The sequence below is a fragment of the Danio rerio genome, chromosome 13, assembly GCF_052040795.2.
Source record: "Danio rerio strain M-AB ecotype USA chromosome 13, GRCz13ab, whole genome shotgun sequence".
NCBI lineage: Eukaryota > Metazoa > Chordata > Actinopteri > Cypriniformes > Danionidae > Danio > Danio rerio.
In genome coordinates this window covers 9,390,001-9,412,318 of record NC_141033.1, presented here as the reverse complement: position 1 = coordinate 9,412,318, position 22,318 = coordinate 9,390,001, and the positions used below count along the sequence as shown (strand labels likewise).

Sequence of the window (22,318 nt, the reverse complement as noted above, 5' to 3'; positions counted from 1 at the left end):
TAAATGTCTGCTGTGGGTAGTTTTTCTGTAATTGGTAACATATCGCAGACTGTAAGGGTCAGTATGTGTTCATATATGCAGCATTTATTCATTCATATAATTCGCACTGTCATTGATCTGCAACTAACACAAGTATTTATGTGTATAAAGCGTTTGTTTTGTGAGAAGTGCTTCTCATATGATGTGAACAACTCGTACAGTTTTACTGTAGACATTTCCTTGAGCAAAAATGACATTGTCTGAAACTTTGTCGTACACCACGGCCACAAAAAGGGTACCCTTTTGGCAGTGGAAATGCAAGCTTGATAAAGGTGACCTGTACCAACCCAGTGTGAAGTATTTCCCTGCTACAGTCAAATCTCTGATTCTCCTTAGTTTCCAATTTAACAATTTAATTGGACTGTTTAGTAATCTCTCCTGCTTTTAGTGACACCAGTTTCTAAACTTTCGAAAGTTTGTCTGAGAGATTTTACTATAAATACACTGCAAATCAACACTGATAAACTGTATTCGACAATTCACTTGATTAAAGTGACATGCATGTATAAAAGTAGTACATTAAGAAATGCTACTTTATTCAACAATAGATTATTAAATATAAACAGCTGAATGAAATGATGTCAGTAATATGGAGACTGACATGTATTATCATCACGCAACATTTAGCGACATTTAGAGCAGAGGTTAGTGCCTTTCAATTGAAAATTGTTGGCAACACTGTCGCTCCACTGTTGAGTTCATTTATAAACAGAGGATGCACAACACAGAGAGAGAGAGATTTAGGCCCAATCCCAATTCTTCCCTTTTCCCCCCCGTTTTGCACTTTCACGTGAAGGAATAGGGGTTGGGTTTCCCAATTCGCTTTTGCATGAAGGCGTAGGTCTAAGGGGCACGGAGATTTTTTAGGACCACACTTAAAACCAATATACACCAGCCACAACGGCAGTATAGCTGCACCCAGAAGTCAGGAGACCCACAAATTAGTATGTTTTGTCAAAAACATTTATGTATTTGACTGCAAATAAAATTTCTGAAATAAAATAGGGTGGAATTTTCTTCAAACTGGAGCTCTCATGCTGCACTTATGAGCTGGTGTTTTTCTTAAAAGTGCAGCAGGTGATTGTCTTCAGAAGCATTTTTTGTTGTGCTGGTTCAAAGTCTCTTCACAGTCCAATAGTAATGATTAAAGTAAATGATCTAAATGTGTTTTAATGTATATTTATATATTTAGGTAAGGTCGAAACTTTTTAAAAACCTGAATCAATATTGGAGTTACCTTTGCACGCTGGAGAAAGGATGAAACAATGGCTGAAGGATTTCTCTTAGACAGGTAATGTTCTGTTTTAAAACTATTTTAGCTTCATGCAAAACTGATGTAACGTTAGATGATGTTGTTACAAATGGGTTATATCCTCACAGAAGTTTTGTTCAGCCGCTAAAATCTTCCGATGAAAGATTGATAAAACTATTTTCAGTTTCATAAGGAACCTTTTACAGCATCGATGATGTTGATTTTAATTAGTTTAACAACAAAACACAAGTAAATACCGCTATTCCGCCTAGTCTCTCCCTATATTGCTTACCATGCAACTCTAAATATTTGCTCTGAAACAGCATGTCAGTTTGGCTTGCACGCCGCCGGACAAGCACTAGTCGCTTTTAACACATGAGAGACGGTTCTTTTGGTGTGCTCGTATTGAAGGAGGCGTGGCTCTAGACGGCAGGGGAGGGACTGTGATTCAGAGATTTATGCTAAGCTGTTAGCATTGTGGAAGATTACCTACAGCACCTTTAGGATAAAGCTTCATAAATGTTTTCTTTCATGCATGTAGTCTTCAATGTGCTTTTTGTTATTTTATTCTATTCAAAGCAACATTCAGGTAAGCGTCTAAGCTGAGGTCTCAGCATGAGTAATATCAAAGTACTTACTAAACTTGTTGAATCCTCACAACTTAGATCTGACTGTTTGTCACCCAGGAGCCATTCTATCAAGTTCACCACACCAGCAGCAACCTGGCCCCACATTTGTAAAAGCTGGCACAAAAAACCAACTCCCATCTCCAGAGCAACTGGAGGAGAGACAGCACCCATTACAACACCTAGAATGTGGCAGAACACAGAAGTTAATATTCCCTTATGTACATTCAGAAACAACAAACAGTAGCTGTCACTGGGGTATTACCCTTTCTTAACCTAAATTATTGTACTTTTTAGCTAGTAATATCTAAATTTAGAGTACCAGTATGGATCCTTTACGTATCAATATGTAGTCTTTATTCTTTAAACCCAAATCAGAAAAAGTTGGGACAGTATGGAAAACAAAAATAAAAAGATAGTAATTTCTAAATTTACTTTGACTTGTATTTGATTGCAGACAATACAACAGCACATTTTTTTGATTTTATTTTATTATTTTTTATAAACATATTCTAATTTTGGTTCTTTTAAAACAGTAGAGTAGTACGTATTCAGTCTATATACAACTGAAGTCAGAATTATAAGCTTTCCTGAATTATTAGCCCCCCTTCCCCCCCAGTTTCTGTTTAAAGGAGAGAAGATTTCTTCAACACATTTTTTAACATAATAGTTTTAATAACTCATTTTTAATAACTGATTTATAACTGATCTTTGCCATGATGACAATAAATAATATTTGACTAGATATTTTTCAAGACACTTCTATACAGCTTAAAGTGGCATTTAAAGGCTTAACTAGGTTAATTAGGTTAACTAGCAGGTTAGGGTAATTAGGCAAGTTATTGTATAATAATAGCTTGTCCTGTAGACTATCTAAAAAAATATAGCCTAAAGGGGCTAATAATTTTGACCTTAAAATGGATAAAAAAAATGATAAACTGTTCTTATTCTAGCCAAAACAAAACAAACAGAGACTTTCTCCAGAAGAAAAAATATTATCAGACATACTATGAAAATTTCCTTGCTCTGTTGGACATCATTTGGGAAATATTTAAAAAAGAAACAAAATTTCAAAAGGAAAATAATTTAATAATTTTAATTTTAATAATTCTGACTTCAACTGTATATATATGTATATATATATATATATGTACATATATATATATATATATATATATATATATATATATATATATATATATATATACATATACATATATATATATATATATATATATATATATATATATATATATATATATATATATATATATATATATATATATGCAGACAATTCGGTATCGGTTCAGTAATAGATCATAACCGGTTTAAGGGCAAAAGCAAGCAAGTAAAACGCTCCTACTACTTTTTAAAAAGCAGATAATTGTGCACAATTCACTGATTGGGAGTTTACTGGACAGTCTTTCACTGACACTGAAAAAGGCACAGCACACGAAATTTGTTTCAAAAGCATTTCTAAATTTAGTTCTAATTTCCAGCAAACTAATAAATAAATAATAACGAAGTGTGGTCAAAAAGTTTTTTATGGTCCAAAACCTGACAGGTGGACAAATCTATGCTCGTTTTTAATAAAACAAATATAAATATGTATATAATAAATATGCATGTACCTTTACTGTGTAAATGTGCTGGTATGTAGGAGGTGAAGTTAGCGGCCCTGTCCCTGACATCCGCATCTTCATCCTGTAATAATGTAAACAGGCCCTTCCATAGCGCCAATGTGTGTATGATACCTGGAAATCAAAAACACAAACACACAGACAAAAAGAGCGTAAGCTTTAGATTCCTTCATACTTTTTCTTGCCCTAAGATGTACTCACCAAGAGGCAAGGCTGGCGTCATAAGTAAAGCGGGGACGGCCTTCACCAATACATCTGCTGACATGAGTTTGATTTCTGTAGGCTGATCTTCACCACAGCCCTGCAAGACGAGTGCCCCCCATCTGTTTAAGTACAGCACTGCAGCCTCACTCTGCTCCTGATTCAAAACACAACCAACATTACTAAATGAAGACTGACCATAATGTCCAACTTAGCTGTTTAGGAAGAAAAAAGGTACTGTGACAATACCATCATACACTGACATATCAGTCATTGTTTGTATATATAAAATATCGTGTGAATTAAAACTGTGGTACTGAAAAGCTACTATATGATAATTCAATGCGTGAAGTAACAGTAATGAAGTGATTTATCTTGTTATTTTTAAATCATTTTCACTGCACCAAGGTAAAATTTATAATAAAGGCTTAAAGTTTATTATACTACTTTGAATAGAGTACCATACGCAAGTTTATTACGTATCAATCTCTAAAATATATCAGAGTATTTTTGTCCATCAATCGTCTTAACAGCATAGAGGCAAGTAATGATTAACAATAGACTAAACTACATGTGGCTTAAATGTACAATGAGCAAATTACCTAAAAGACCAAAAGCAAATAGTAAAAAATATATAAAACAAACATGTCAATTGTCTCTTAAACTGTTCTCATCATAATATTAGTGAATTCTAAAGCAGACCACGCATGAAGTTTACAGAACATCATTTTGTGAACATCGGTTGAAAATGAAAAACACTTGGGTTTTGTGTAAGTGTGAGGGTATTAAAAAAAGTTATGCAAGTAAGTAAGTAAAGTTTTTTCATGAAGCACATTTAACTTCAGTTTGACACTGACCAAAGTGCTGAACAAAACCATAACACATTTTCTAAAACAGTAAAATAGTAATAAAAAGAATAATAGTTTAACAGCACAATGTACAATAAAGATTAAAAGCTGAAAAAGAAGACAACAGAATAAAAATGTGTCTTAAGTCCGGACTTAAAAACACAGAGAGAAGCTGCACTTGTAATGTCCGGTGGCAGCTGGTTTCACAAACGTGGAGCAGCGACTACAAAGGCTTTATCTCCTTTTAGTTTAAGTCGTGATCAAGGAATTTGTAGTAAAACTTTACTAGAAAAGAAGGTACTTTAAAACTTTAAAAGAAGGTACTTGCACATTCAGTGCTTTAAAAACAATAAGTAAACTCTTAAACTGAATTCTAAAATTAACAGGAAGCCAATGAAGGGATGCTAAAACTGGTGAAATATAAGCATATTTTTTGGTGCCTGTTAAAAGTCTAGCTGCCGCATTTTGAACCAATCGTGCCAATGAAGATTAAGGGAGACCAATTTATAATGAATTACAATAGCCTAGGCAAGATGTGATAAAAGCATGTATGACTTTTTCCAGATCTTGAAAGTAAAATATAGATTTAAGTTTGGAGATGATCCTCAGCTGATAGTAATTATTCTTAACCACTAATTAGGATAACTAACCAGCTAATTAGCTTTTATGTTGTGTTAAAGGGATAGTTCTTCCAAACATTAAATTCTCTCATCATATTCACTCTACTGGTTCCAAACCTGCTTTAGTTTCTTTCTTTTGTTGAACAAAAAAGAAGATATTTGTAGCATGTTGTCTGCAGGTAGCCATCGACTTCCATAGTATTTTTTTCTTAGTGTGGAAGTGGCTTTCAGTGTGCAACATCCTTCAAAGTATTTTATTTCTGTTCAACAGAAAAAGAAACTCAGAATGGTTTGAAACCACTGAGAGGAGAGTATATGGTGATTTTTTTGTGTGAACCATGCTTCATTATGTTTTATAAAATAAATAAATAAATAAATAATAAAAGTGCCCTTTAATCCAGCTGAGCCCCTGCACATCTCTGCTGAGAAGGCATTGTCACGTCATGTCAAATTGTCATGTCATGTCATTTCCATCTGCTTATACAGGACCGGGTCCGGGAGGCAGCAGTCTTAGGAGAGAACTCCAGACTTCCCTCTCCCCAGACACTTCCTTCAGCTCTTCCGGGGGCATCCAGAGGCGTTCCCAGGCCAGCAGATAGACATAGTCCCTCCAGCATGTCCAGGGTCTTCCCCGAGGTCTCCTCCTGGTGGGACATGCCTGAACACCTCCCTAGGAAGGTATCCAGGAGGCATCCAAACAGATGCTTGAGCCACCTCAGCTGACTTCTCTCGATGTGGAGGAGCAACAGTTCTACTCCGAGCTTCTCCTGGGTGAAAGAGCTCCTCACCTTGTTTATAAGGGTGCGCCCTGCCAACAAGTGAAGGAAACTGATTTCGGCCGCTTGTATCCAAAATCTTGTCTTTTAATCATGACCATAGGTGAGAGTAGGAACTTCAATTGACCGGTAAATCGAGAGCTTTGCCTTTCGGCTCAGCTCCTTCTTTCCCACAACGAAGCGGTACATCTCCCACATTACTGCTGCCGCTGCACTAATCCGCCTGTCAATCTCCCGTTTCATCTTCCCCTCACTCGAAAAACCAAAAAATACTTGAACTCCTCCACTTGGGGTAAGGACTTTCCTCCAACCTAGAAATGGCAAACCACCTTTTTCAGGTAGAGCACCATGGCCTCGGATCCTCATCCCAGCACCGTCACACTTGTCAGGAAACTGCCCCAGTGCATGCTGAAGGCCTTCTCAAAGTCCACAAAACACACGTGGACTGGTTGGGCATACTCCCATGAACCCTTCAGCACCCTGGTGAGGGTATAGAGCTTGTCCAGTGTGCCTCCGTCTGGACAAAAACCATCAGACAAATCATCTTCTCCAGTACACTGGCATAGACTTTCCCAGGGAAGCGAGAAGTGTGATCCCCCTATGGTTGGAGCACACCCTCCAGTTCTTCTTATAAAATACATTTTGACATTGTGAATATTGTTACCATGATATTAGACTACAAATATGCTTTGATTGCACGTTACTATTCAAACGTTAATGTGCGAGGACCGCAATTGAAAAAAAACTAGGATAAGATAATGTACAATTTTCTTTGTTTGTAGTAAGATGTGTAATTTTACTGTAAAATACTCCAGCCTAAAAAATATGTTTAATTTGTTTGAGTCTCTATGGATCACAAAATGCTTGTCTGTTTTATCTTATTACCTGCAGTGTTGATTCAGCCAGGTGCACCACGAGATGGGATGTTAGGGAAAGCACAGCACAGTAGAGCTCCATGCTGAAACACACGCAAGAACATGGTCATAGTTAAGTTCATACTAAGAAAAAAAATTATATTAATTATGGTGGCTTGAAAAGCCAACATACTGTTATCTCACTTAAACTTATTAGGCTGGCTTGTCAAAGCCAACCTACTGTTATGCTATTTAAACTTATTATTATTATTTTTAGGCTGGCTTGAGAAACAAGCCAGACTACTGAAATCCTATTTAAACTTATTATTTTTTTTATATATTATTCTTCTTCTTCTGAGACTAAAATTCAAAATCTATCTCCTCCTAGAGCTTTCGAGCTATGACCACCAAACTCACACCAGACCTCCAAACTATTCTGACTCGGTATGCCATATCTTTTCCGACTGATCCGACTTTCGATTTTCCGAAAAACGTCCCGGGACCGTCGGAAAAATCCCATAGACTTAACATTGGACCAAACTTTGTGACCTCATAACTCTGCGTCAGACTGTCACACAGACTTCTAACTGAGCTCATTTAACTCAGACTCTCCAACTGCCAATGACTAATCACCTTTAAACCTTCTAGCCACGCCCTAGCAACCACTTTTGGACCCTAGAAACTGTCCCATAGACTTCCATTCAAAAGTCTGTCATTGACTTTACATGGGACCAAACTTTGTGAGCTCATAACTCTGCATCAGACTGTCATAGTGACTAATGACTGAGCTCATTTAACTCAGACTACCAAACTGCCAATTACTGATGAGCTTATAACTTTCTAGCCACACCCTAACTACCAGATACTGCACCCTAGCAACAACTGTCCCATAGACTTCCATTGCAAAAGACTGTTATTGGCTTAACATTAGATCAAACTTTGCGACCTCATAGCTTTCCATCAGACTGTCATACTTATGGGTGAGCATTATCTATCTATCTATCTATCTATCTATCTATCTATCTATCTATCTATCTATCTATCTATCTATCTATCTATCTATCTATCTATCTATCTATAAACTGTTTTTATCTATCTATCTATCCATCCATCCATCCATCCATCCATCCATCCATCCATCCATCCATCCATCCATCCATCTAACTAAACTGTTTTATCTATCTATCTATCTATCTATCTATCTATCTATCTATCTATCTATCTATCTATCTATCTATCTATCTATCTATCTATCTATCTATCTATCTATCTATCTATCTATAAACTGCTTTTATCTATCTATCTATCTATCTATCTATCTATCTATCTATCTATCTATCTATCTATCTATCTATCTATCTATCTATCTATCTATCTATCTATCTATCTATCTATCTATTTATAAACTGTTTTAATCTATCTATCTATCTATCTATCTATCTATCTATCTATCTATCTATCTATCTATCTATTTATAAACTGTTTTAATCTATCTATCTATCTATCTATCTATCTATCTATCTATCTATCTATCTATCTGTCTGTCTGTCTGTCTGTCTGTCTGTCTGTCTGTCTGTCTGTCTGTCTGTCTGTCTGTCTGTCTGTCTGTATATCTATCTATCTATCTATCTATCTATCTATCTATCTATCTATCTATCTATCTATCTATAAACTGTTTTTATCTATCTATCTATCTATCTATCTATCTATCTATCTATCTATCTATCTATCTATCTATCTATCTATCTATCTATCTATAAACTGTTTTTATCTATCTATCTATCTATCTATCTATCTATCTATCTATCTATCTATCTATCTATCTATCTATCTATCTATAAACTGTTTTTATCTATCTATCTATCTATCTATCTATCTATCTATCTATCTATCTATCTATCTATCTATCTATCTATCTATCTTCAAACTATTTTAATCTATCTATCATGCTAGTAACATGCTAATTCATGCTAGAATCATACTAGTAACATGCTAATTCATGCTAGAATCATGCTAGTAACATGCTAAGTCATGCTAGAATTATGCTAATTCATGCTAGTAGCATGCTAATTTATGCTAGAATCATGCTAATAACTTGCTAATTCATGCTAATTTATGCTAGATTCATGCTAGTAGCATGCTAATACATGCTAGAATCATGCTAATCCATGCTAGAATCATGCTAATTCATGCTAGTAACATGCCAATTCATGCTAGAATCATGCTAATTCATGCTAGAATCATGGTAGTAACATGCTAATTCATGCTAGAATCATGCCAATTCATGCTAGAATTATGCTACTAACATGCTAATTCATGCTAGAATCATGCTAATAGCATGCTAAGTAATGCTATAATCATGCTAACAACATGCTAATTCATGCTAGAATCATGCTTATAACATGGTAATTCATGCTAGAATCATGCTAGTAACATGCTAATTCATGCTGGAATCATGCTAGTAACATGCTAAGTCATTCTAGAATCATTCTAATTCATGCTAGAATCATGCTAATAACTTGCTAATTCATGCTAATTTATGCTAGATTCATGCTAGTAGCATGCTAATCCATGCTAGTATCATGCTAATTCATGCTAGAATCATGCTAATAACCATGCTAATTCATGCTAGAATCATGCCAATTCATGCTAGAATTATGCTAGTAACATGCTAGTTTATGCTAGAATCATGCTAATAGCATGCTAAGTCATGCTAGAATCATGCTAACAACATGCTAATTCATGCTAGAATCATGCTAATAACATGCTAATTCATGCTAGAATCATGCTAATTCATGCTAGAATCGTGCTAGTAACATGCTAATTCATGTTAGAATCATGCTAGAACATGCTAGTTCATACTAGAATCATGCTAGTAGCATGCTAATACATGCTAGAATCATTCTAATTCATGTTAGAATCATGTTAGAATCACGCTAGTAACATGCTAATTCATGCTAGAATCATGCTAGTAGCATGCTAATCCATTCTACAAAAATGCTAATACAATGCTAAGTTATGCTAGAATCATGCTAACAACATGCCAATTCATGCTAGAATCATGCTAATTAATGCTAGAGTCATGCTAGTAACATGCTAATTCATGCTAGAATCATGCTAGTAGCATGCTAATCCATGCTAGAATCATGCTAATAACATGCTAAGTCATGCTAGAATCATGCTAACAACATGTTAATTCATGCTAGAATCATGCTAATTAATGCTAGAATCATGCTAGTAACATGCTAATTCATGCTAGAATCATGCTAATTCATGCTAGTAGCATGCTAATCCATGTGAAAATCATGCTTATAGCATGCTAAGTCATGTTAGAAACGCGCTAATTCATGCTAGAATCATGCTAATTTATGCTAGAATCATGCTAATAACATGCTAGTTCATGCTAGAATCATGCTAGTAACATGCTAATTCATGCTAGAATCATGCTATATTATGCTAGTAACATGCTAATTCATGCTACTTTGTGCTAGAATCATGCTAGTAACATGCTAATTCATGCTAGAATCATGCTAAACTTTAAACTACTTTAAACTTAAAACTGCTTTAAGACTTTAAACTACTTTAAACTTAAAACTGCTTTAAAACTTTAAGCTACTTAACTTAAAACTGCTTTAAAACTTTAAGCTACTTTTAACTTAAAATTGCTTTTTAAAACTTAAAAATTAAAGCTTTCTCAAGCCAGCCTAAAGTTTGTCTCGACGAACTTTAATAATCTAGTTAGGCTGGCTTGTCAAAGCCAACCTACTGTTATCCTATTTAAACTTATTATTATTATTTTTATTTATTCTTCTTCTGAGACTAAAATTCAAAATCTATCTGCTCCTTGAACTTTCAAACTATTACCACCAAACTCACACCAGACCTCCAAACTGGTCTGACTCTTTATGCTATATCTTTTCCGACTGATCCGACTTTCGGTTTTCCGAAAAACGTCCCGGGACTGTCGGAAAAATCCCATAGACTTAACATTGGATCAAACTTTGTGACCTCATAACTCTGCGTCAGACTGTTGCACAGACTTATAACTGGGCTCATTTAACTCAGACTATCAAACTGCCAATGACTGATCACCTTTAAACTTTCTAGCCACGCCCTAGCAACCACTTTTGGACCCTAGTAACTGTCCCATAGACTTCCATTCAGTAGACTCTCATTGACTTAACATGGGATCAAACTTTGTGAGCTCATAACTCTGAATCAGACTGTCCTACAGACTAATGGCTGAGCTCATTTAACTCCGACTACCAAACTGCCAATAACTGATGAGCTTTTAACTTTCTAGCCACACCCCTAACTACCACATACTGCACCCTAGCAACTGTCCCGTAGACTTCCATTCAAAAGACTCTCATTAACTTAACATGGGATCAAGCTTTGTAAGTTCATAACTCTCCGTCAGACTGTCCTACAGACTAATGGCTGAGCTCATTTAACTCCGACTACCAATCTGCCAATAACTAATGAGCTTTTAACTTTCTAGCCACACCCCTAACTACCACATACTGCACCCTAGCAACTGTCCCATAGACTGTAATTAGCTGTGCAATAAAATGCTAATAATTCTAACATGCTAATGACATGTCAATCATGCTAGCAACATGCTACTCATATGCTAATCATGCTAATGACATGCTAACTCATACTGGAAACATGCTAATGACATGCTAATTTGTACTAGAATCATGCTAAGAACATGCTAACTAATGCTAGAATCATGCTAGTAACATGCTAATTCATGCTAGAATCATGCTAGTAACATGCTAACTCATACTAGAATCATGCTAATAACATGCTAATTCATGCTAATTTTACTACAACCATGCTAATAACACTACTTCATGCTACAATCTGGCTAGTAACATGCTAATTAGTGCTAGAATCATGCTAATTCATGCTAATAACATGTTAATCCATGCTAGAATCATACTAATAACATGCTAATTCATGCTAGTAACATGCTAATCCATGCTAGAATCATGCCAGTAACATGCTAATTCATACTAGAATCATGCTAATGACATGCTAATTCATACTAGACTCATGCTAATAACATGCTAATTCATACTAGAATCATGCTAGTAACATGCTAATTCATGCTAGAATCATGCTAATAACATGCTAATTCATACTGGAATCATGCTAGTAACATGCTAATTCATGCTAGACTCATGCTAATAACATGCTAATTCATACTAGAATCATGCTAGTAACATGCTAATTCATGCTAGAATCATGCTAATAACATGCTAATTCATACTGGAATCATGCTAGTAACATGCTAATTCATGCTAGAATCATGCTAATAACATGCTAATTCATACTGGAATCATGCTAGTAACATGCTAATTCATGCTAGAATCATGCTAATAACATGCTAATTCATCCTAGAATCATGCTAGTAACATGCTAATTTATGCTAGAATCATGCTAGTAACATGCTAATTCATGCTAGAATCATGCTAATAACATGCTAACTCATACTAGAATCATGCTAATAACATGCTAATTCATACTAGAATCATGCTAATTCATACTAGAATCATGCTAGTATCATGCTAATTCATGCTAGATTCATGCTAGTAACATGCTAATACATGCTAGAATCATGCTAATAACATGCTAATTCATGCTAGAATCATGCTAATAACATGCTAATTTATACTAGAATCATGGTAGTAACATGCTAATTCATACTAGAATCATGCTATTGACATGCTAATTCATACAAGATTCTTGCTAATAACATGCTAAGTCATGCTAGAATCATGCTAATAACATGCTAATTCATGCTAGAATCATGCTAGTAACATGCTAATTCATGCTAGAAACATGCTAACAACATGCTAATTCATGCTAATTTTACTACAATCATGCTAATAACACACTAATTCATGCTAGAATTATGCTAGTAACATGCTAAATCGTGCTAGAATCATGCTAATTCATGCTAATCCATGCTAGAATCGTACTAATAAGATGCTAATTCATGCTAATAACATGCTAATATATGCTGGAATCATGCTAATAACATACTACTTATACTTTTTTAAACTTTTTTTAAACTAAATAAACTATTACCGACAGGCTTTGTCAAGCCAGCCTCAAAGTTTGTCTCGACGAACTTTACTGTCTAGTTATTTATTATTCTTCTTCTGAGACTAAAATTCAAAATCTATCTGCTCCTTGAACTTTCAAACTATTACCACCAAACTCACACCAGACCTCCAAACTGGTCTGACTCTTTATGCTATATCTTTTCCGACTGATCCGACTTTCGGTTTTCCGAAAAACGTCCCGGGACTGTCGGAAAAATCCCATAGACTTAACATTGGATCAAACTTTGTGACCTCATAACTCTGCGTCAGACTGTTGCACAGACTTCTAACTGGGCTCATTTAACTCAGACTATCAAACTGCCAATGACTGATCACCTTTAAACTTTCTAGCCACGCCCTAGCAACCACTTTTGGACCCTAGTAACTGTCCCATAGACTTCCATTCAATAGACTCTCATTGACTTAACATGGGATCAAACTTTGTGAGCTCATAACTCTGAATCAGACTGTCCTACAGACTAATGGCTGAGCTCATTTAACTCTGAATACCAAACTGCCAATAACTGATGAGCTTTTAACTTTGTAGCCACACCCCTAACTACCACATACTGCACCCTAGCAACTGTCCCATAGACTTCCATTACAAAGACTCTCATTGACTTTACATGGGATCAAACTTTGTGAGCTCATAACTCTGCATCAGACTGTGCTACAGACTAATGGCTGAGCTCATTTAACTCCGACTACCAATCTGCCAATAACTGATGAGCTTTTAACTTTGTAGCCACACCCCTAACTACCACATACTGCACCCTAGCAACTGTCCCGTAGACTTCTATTACAAAAGACTCTCATTGACTTTACATGGGATCAAACTTTGTGAGCTCATAACTCTGCATCAGACTGTCATAGAGACTAATGGCTGAGCTCATTTAACTCAGTCTAGCCAGCAGCCAATCACTGATGGCCTTTTAACTTTCTAGCCACACCCCTAACTACCACATACTGCACCCTAGCAACTGTCCTATAGACAGTAATTAGCTGTGCTATCAAATGCTTATAATTCTAACATGCTAATGACATGCCAATCATGCTAGCAACATGCTACTCATATGCTAATCATGCTAATGACATGCTAACTCATACTGGAAACATGCTAATGACATGCTAATTTGTACTAGAATCATGCTAGTAACATGCTAATTCATACTAGACTCATGGTAATAACTGGCCTACATGCATATCTTTGCTTAGCATTGTCCTATTGACTTGGGGGATGGCTCATCTGACTCAGACAACCAATGAGCATATCAATATGATAATGAAGCTCACAAGCCACGCCCCCAAATTGATTCCATAGACTTCAATTAAATAGGCCAAGATGCATATCTTTGCATAGCAGTGTCATAGAGACATGGGGGTTGGTTCATTTGACTTAGACAGCCAACCACATTCAAGTGCACTCTGTAACCTCGCCCATAGCAACAAAACAAAGTACCCTAGCAACCATTCATCAACAGCTATATCTCAGCATCCGAACATCGTAGAGACTTGGAGACTGGCTCGTTTGACTCATGCTAGCAAACGGAACTTCCTATATGTTACACATGCTAGCAGTGATTAGCTACATGCTAATATTGACTAGCCAAGTACTGTAACTTGCTAGACATGCTTACTTAGCTTAAATATTTTATCAAGCATGTATGTGAGGCTTGCCTAGTAACCACCCAGGGTACCCTAGCAACTGCCTAGCAACCACCCAAATTACCCTAGCAACCGCCTAGCAACGGCCTAGTAATGCCTTAGTAAGGGCCTAGCGACCACTCAGGACACCCTAGCAACCGCCTAGCAACGCCTTAGCAACCAATTAGAATACCCTAGCAACCACCTAGCAACACCTTAGCAACCACCTAGCAACCACTTGGGACACCTTAGCAACCGCCTAGCAACACCTTAGCAACCACCTAGCAACCACTCAGAACACCCTAGCAACTGCCTAGCAACGCCTTAGCAACCACCTAGCAACCACTCAGGACACCCTAGCAACCACCTAGCGATGCATTAGCAACCACCTAGCAACCACTCAGGACACCCTAGCAACCCGCTAGCAATGCCTTAGCAACCACTCAGAATACCCTAGCAACTGCCTAGCAACCACTTAGGACACCTTAGCAACCACCTAGCAACACCTTAGCAACCACCTAGCAACCACTCAGAATACCCTAACAACCGCCTAGCAACACCTTAGCAACCACCTAGCAACCACTCAGGACACCCTAACAACTACCTAGCAACGACTTAGTAACCACTCAGAATACCCTAGCAACCACCTAAGCATGCTATGTGACATGCTAATTCATACTAGAATCATGCTAGTAACATGCTAATTCATACTACAATCATGCTCATAACAAGCTAATTTATAATAGAATCTTGCTAATAACATGCAAATTCATGCTAGAATCAAGCTAGTAACATGCTAATTCATGCTAGAATCATGATAGTAACATGCTAATTTATACTAGAATCATGCTAGTAACATGCTAATTCATACTATAATCATGCTAGTAACATGCTAATGCATACTAGAATCATGCTAATAACATGCTAATTCACGCTAGAATCATGCTAGTAACATGTTAATTAATATTATAACCATGCTAATAACATGCTAATTCATGCAAGAATCATGCTAATAACATGCTAATTCACACTAAAATCATGCTAATTCAAACTAGAATCATGCTAGTAACAGGCTAATTCATACTAGAATCATGCTAGTAAGATGCTAATTCATGCAAGAATCATGCTAATAACATGCTAATTCACACTAGAATCATGCTAATTCAAACTAGAATCATGCTAGTAACAGGCTAATTCATACTAGAATCATGCCAGTAACATGCTAATTCATGCTAGAATCATACTAGTAACATGCTAATTCATGCTAGAATCATGCTAGTAGCATGCTAATTCATACTAGAATCATGCTAGTGACATGCTAATTTATTCTAGAATCATGCTAATAACATGCTAATTCATGCTAGAATCATGCTAATAACATGCTAATTCATACTAGAATCATGCTAATAAAATGCTAATTTGTACTACACTCATGCTAATAACATGCTAATCCATGCTAGAATCATGCTAATTCATGCTAGAATCATGCTGATAACATGCTACTTATACTTTTTCAAACTGTTTTTAAACTAAATAAACTATTACCAACAGGCTTTGTCAAGCCAGCCTCAAAGTTTGTCTCGACGAACTTTACTGTCTAGTTAGGCTGGCTTGTGTAGCAAGCCAGACTACTGTTATCCTATTAAACTTAATATTATTATTATATTTTCTTCTTCTGAGACTAAAAATTAAACTCTATCTCGTCCTAGGCCTTTCAAGCTATGACCATCAAACTCGGGTCAGACCTCCGAACTATTCTAACTCGAGTTGCTATATCCTTTCCGACTGATCCGACTTTCGGTTTTCCGAAAAACGTCCCGGGACCGTCGGAAAAATCCCATAGACGTAACATTGGATCAAACTTTGTGACCTCATAACTCTGCATCAGAATGTCACACAGACTTCTAACTGGGCTCATTTAACTCAGACTATCAAACTGCCAATGACTGATCACCTTTAAACTTTCTAGCCACGCCTTAGCAACCACTTTTGGACCCTAGAAACCGTCCCATAGACTTCCATTGCAAAAGACTCTCATTGACTTTACATGGGATCAAACTTTGTGAGCTCATAACTCTGCATCAGACTGTCCTACAGACTAATGGCTGCGCTCATTTAACTCAGTCTAGCCAGCAGCCAATTACTGATGGCCTTTTAACTTTCTAGCCACACCCTTAACTACCACATACTGCACCCTAGCAACTGTCCCATAGACTGCCATTAAAGAGGTTCAGACTGATATTGTCATGCTGCAGTGTGATAGAGACATGGGGGTTGTTTTTAACTGTTCATACTGGCAAGAAGCTTTGATACATCATCAGTCTAAGCTGTCAATCAACTCCATAGCAACAAAACAGACTAACCTAGCAACGATATAACAGCAGCTATATCTCAGCATCAGAACATCGTAGAGAAGCGGGGGTTGGCTTGTTTGACCCATGCTAGCACACCATCTATCTATTTAATTATCTATCTATCTATCTATCTATCTATCTATCTATCTATCTATCTATCTATCTATCTATCTATCTATAAACTGTTTAAATCTATCTATCTATCTATCTATCTATCTATCTATCTATCTATCTATCTATCTATCTATCTATCTACCTTTATCTATCTACCTCTATCTATCTATCTATCTATCTATCTATCTATCTATCTATCTATCTATCTATCTACCTTTATCTATCTACCTCTACCTATCTATCTATCTATCTATCTATCTATCTATCTATCTATCTATCTATCTATCTATCTATCTATCTATCTATCTACCTCTACCTATCTATCTATCTATCTATCTATCTATCTATCTATCTATCCATCATGCTAACAACATGCTAATTCATGCTAGAATCATGCTAGTCACATGCTAATTCATGCTAGAATCATGCTAACAACATGCTAATTCATGCTAGAATCATGCTAATTTATGCTAAAATCATGCTAACAACATGCTAATTCATGCTAGAATCATGCTAGTATCATGATAATTCATGCTAGAATCATGCTAACAACATGCTAATTCATGCTAGAATCATGCTAGTTTCATGCTAGAATCATGCTAACAACATGCTAATTCATGCTAGAATCATGCTAGTAACATGCTAATTCATGCTAGAATCATGCTAACAACATGCTAATTCATGCTAGATTCATGCTAGTAACATGCTAATTCATGCTAGAATCATGCTAACAACATGCTAATGTATGCTAGAATCATGCTAACAACATGCTAATTCATGCTAGAATCATGCTAACAACATGCTAATTCATGCTAGAATCATGCTAACAACATGCTAATTCATGCTAGAATCATGCTAGTCAAATGCTAATTCATGCTAGAATTATGCTAACAACATGCTAATTCATGCTAGAATCATGCTAGTAACATGCTAATTCATGTTAGAATCATGCTAACAACATGCTAATTCATGCTAGAGTCATGCTAGTAACATGCTAATTCATGCTAGAAGCATGCTAACAACATGCTAATTTATGCTAGAATCATGCTAACAACATGCTAATTTATGCTAAAATCATGCTAGTAGCATGCTAATTCATGCTAGAATCTTGCTAGTAACATGCTAAATCATGCTAGAATCATGCTAATTTTTGCTAAAATCATGCTAGTAACATGCTAATTCATGTTAAAATCATGCTAGGTACATGCTAATTCATGCTAGAATCATGCTAGTAACATGCTAATTCATGCTAGAATCATGCTAACAACATGCTAATTCATGCTAAAATCATGCTAGTAACATGCTAATTCATGCTAGAATCATGCTAGTAACATGCTAATTCATGCTAGAATTGTGCTAGTAACATGCTAATTCATACTAGAATCATGCTAGTAACATGCTAATTCATGCTAGAATCATGCTAGTAACATGCTAATTCATGCTAGAATTGTGCTAACAACATAATAAATCATGCTAGAATCATGCTAACAAATGCTAAATCATGCTAGAATCAGGCTAACAACATGCTAATTCATGCTAGAATCATGCTAACATTATGCTAATTCATGCTAGAATCATGCTAACAACATCTATCTATCTATCTATCTATCTATCTATCTATCTATCTATCTATCTATCTATCTATCTATCTATCTATCTATCTATCTATTTATCTATCTATCTATCTATCTATCTATCTATCTATCTATCTATCTTTTCATACTTTTTAAAACTGTTTAAACTAAATAAACTATTACCGTCAGGCTTTCACAAGCCAGCCTCAAAGTTTGTTCTCAAACTTTAAGAATCTAGTTATTATTATTCTTCTTCTGACTCTAAAAATCAAAATCTATCTCCTCCTTGAACTTTCGAACTATTACCACCAAACTCACACCAGACCTCCAAACTATTCTGACTCGGTATGCTATATCTCTTCAGACTGATTGGACTTTCGGTTTTCCGAAAAACGTCCCGGGACTGTCGGAAAAATCCCATAGACTTAACATTGGACCAAACTTTGTGACCTCGTAACTCTGCGTCAGACTGTCGCACAGAACTCTAACTGGGCTCATTTAACTCAGACTATCAAACTGCCAATGACTGATCACCTTTAAACTTTCTAGCCACGCCCTAGCAACCACTTTTGGACCCTAGAAACTGTCCCATAGACTTCCATTCAAAAGACTCTCATTGACTTAACATGGGATCAAACTTTGTGAGCTCATAACTCTGCATCAGACTGTCATACAGACTAATGGCTGAGCTCATTTAACTCAGACTACCAAACTGCCAATAACTGATGAGCTTTTAACTTTCTAGCCACACCCCTAACTACCACATACTGCACCCTAGCAACTGTCCCGTAGACTTCCATTACAAAAGACTCTCATTGACTTTCCATGGGATCAAACTTTGTGAGCTCATAACTCTGCATCAGACTGTCATAGAGACTAATGGCTGAGCTCATTTAACTCAGACTACCAAACTGCCAATAACTGATGGCCTTTTAACTTTCTAGCCACACCCCTAACTACCACATACTGCACCCTAGCAACTGTCCTATAGACTGTAATTAGCTGTGCTTTCAAATGCTTATAATTCTAACATGCTAATGACATGCCAATCATGCTAGCAACATGCTACTCATATGCTAATCATGCTAATGACATGCTAACTCATACTGGAAACATGCTAATGACATGCTAATTTGTACAAGAATCATGCTAGTAGCATGCTAATTCATACTAGACTCATGTTAATAACTGGCCTACATGCATACCTTTGCTTAGCAGTGTCCTATTGACTTGGGGGATGGCTCATCTGACTCAGACAACCAATGAGCATCTCAATATGATACTGAAGCTCACAAGCCACGCCCCCAAATTGATTCCATAGACTTCCATTAAAATAGGCCAAGATGCATATCTTTGCATAGCAGTGTCATAGAGACATGGGGGTTGGTTCATTTGACTTAGACAGCAAACCACAATCAAGTGCACTCTGTAACCTCGCCCATAGCAACAAAACAGAGTACCCTAGCAACCATTCATCAACAGCTATATCTCAGCATCAGAACATCGTAGAGACTTGGAGATTGGCTCGTTTGACTCATGCTAGCAAACGGAACTTCCTAAATGCTACACATGCTAGCAGTGATTAGCTACATGCTAATATTGACTAGCCAAGTACTGTAACTTGCTAGAAATGCTTACTAAGTATAAATGTTTTATCAGGCATGTATGTGAGGCTTGCCTAGTAACCAACCAGGGTACCCTAGCAACTGCCTAGCAACCATCCAAATTACCCTAGCAATTGCCTAGCAACCACCTAGCAACGGCCTAGTAATGCCTTAATAAGGGCCTAGTGACCACTCAGGACACCCTAGCAACCGCCTAGCAACGCCTGAGCAACCACTCAGAATACCTTAGCAACCACCTAGCAACACCTTAGCAACCACCAAGCAACCACTTAGGACACCTTAGCAACCGCCTAGCAACACCTTAGCAACCACCTAGCAACCAGTCAGAACACCCTAGCAACCGCCTAGCAACGCCTTAGCAACCACCAAGCAACCACTCAGGACACCCTAGCAACCACCTAGCAACACCTTAGCAACCACCTAGCAACCACTCAGGACACCCTAGCAACCGCCTAGCAACGCCTTAGCAACCACTCAGAATACCCTAGCAACCACCTAGCAACACCTTAGCAACCGCTTAGCAACCACTTAGGACTCCTTAGCAACCACCTAGCAACACCTTAGCAACCACCTAGCAACCACTCAGAACACCCTAGCAACCACCTAGCAACACCTTAGCAACAACCTAGCAACCACTTAGAACACCCTAGCAACCGCCTAGCAACACCTTAGCAACCACTCAGAACACCCTAGCAACCACCTAGCAACATCTTAGCAACCACTCAGAACACCCTAGCAACCACCTAGCAACACCTTAGCAACCACCAAGCAACCACTTGGGACACCTTAGCAACCGCCTAGCAACACCTTAGCAACCACCTAGCAACCAGTCAGAACACCCTAGCAACCGCCTAGCAACGCCTTAGCAACCACCAAGCAACCACTCAGGACACCCTAGCAACCACCTAGCAACACCTTAGCAACCACCTAGCAACCACTCAGGACACCCTAGCAACCGCCTAGCAACGCCTTAGCAACCACTCAGAATACCCTAGTACCCACCTAGCAACACCTTAGCAACCGCTTAGCAACCACTTAGGACTCCTTAGCAACCACCTAGCAACACCTTAGCAACCACCTAGCAACCACTCAGAACACCCTAGCAACCACCTAGCAACACCTTAGCAACAACCTAGCAACCACTTAGAACACCCTAGCAACCGCCTAGCAACACCTTAGCAACCACTCAGAACACCCTAGCAACCACCTAGCAACATCTTAGCAACCACTCAGAACACCCTAGCAACCGCCTAGCAATGCCTTAGCAACCACCTAGCAACCACTCAGAACACCATAGCAACCACCTAGCAACAGCCTAGCAACCGCCTAGCAACATCTTAGCAACCACCTAGCAACCACTCAGGACACCCTAGCAACTGCCTAGCAACGACTTAGCAACCACTCAGAATACCCTAGCAACCACCTAAGCATGCTATGTGACATGCTAATTCATACTAGAATCATGCTAGTAACATGCTAATTCATACTAGAATCATGCTAATAACATGCTAATTCATACTAGAATCATGCTAGTAACATGCTAATGAATGTCAGAATCATGCTAATAACATGCTAATTCACGCTAGAATCATGCTAGCAACATGCTAATTCATACTATAATCATGCTAATAACATGCTAATTCATGCTAGAATCATGCGAGTAACATGCTAATTCATGCTAGAATCATTCTAGTAACATGCTAATTCATACTAGAATCATGCTAATTCATGCTAAAATCATGCTAATAACCTGCTAATTCATACTAGAATCATGCTAGCAGTATGCTAATTCATACTAGAATCATGCTAGTGACATGCTAATTTATTCTAGAATCATGCTAGTAACATGCTAATTCATGCTAGAAGCATGCTAATAACATGCTAATTTATACTAGAATCATGCTAATAAAATGCTAATTTATACTACACTCATGCTAATAACATAATAATCCATGCTAGAATCATGCTAATGCATGCTAGAATCATGCTAATAACATGCTACTTATACTTTTTCAAACTTTGAAAAAACTTTTTC

General features: G+C 37.2%; 1 protein-coding gene and 1 long non-coding RNA gene across 2 annotated transcripts in view; one reads left to right on the top strand and one right to left on the bottom strand.

The window, feature by feature from the left end:
• Positions 1–22,318, top strand: part of bbof1b (basal body orientation factor 1b) — a 182,637-nt gene that overhangs the window by 107,484 nt on the left and 52,835 nt on the right. The gene's annotated exons all lie outside the window — the stretch shown is intronic.
• The window catches only part of LOC148679605 (uncharacterized), a 31,961-nt gene continuing 22,672 nt past the window's right edge, over positions 13,030–22,318 (bottom strand). The window contains exons 3-4 of the long non-coding RNA XR_015944942.1: positions 13,746–14,831; positions 13,030–13,548 (exon numbers count right to left, since the gene is read on the bottom strand). This is a non-coding gene — a long non-coding RNA (uncharacterized LOC148679605). The remainder of the gene's footprint in view (positions 13,549–13,745; positions 14,832–22,318) is intronic.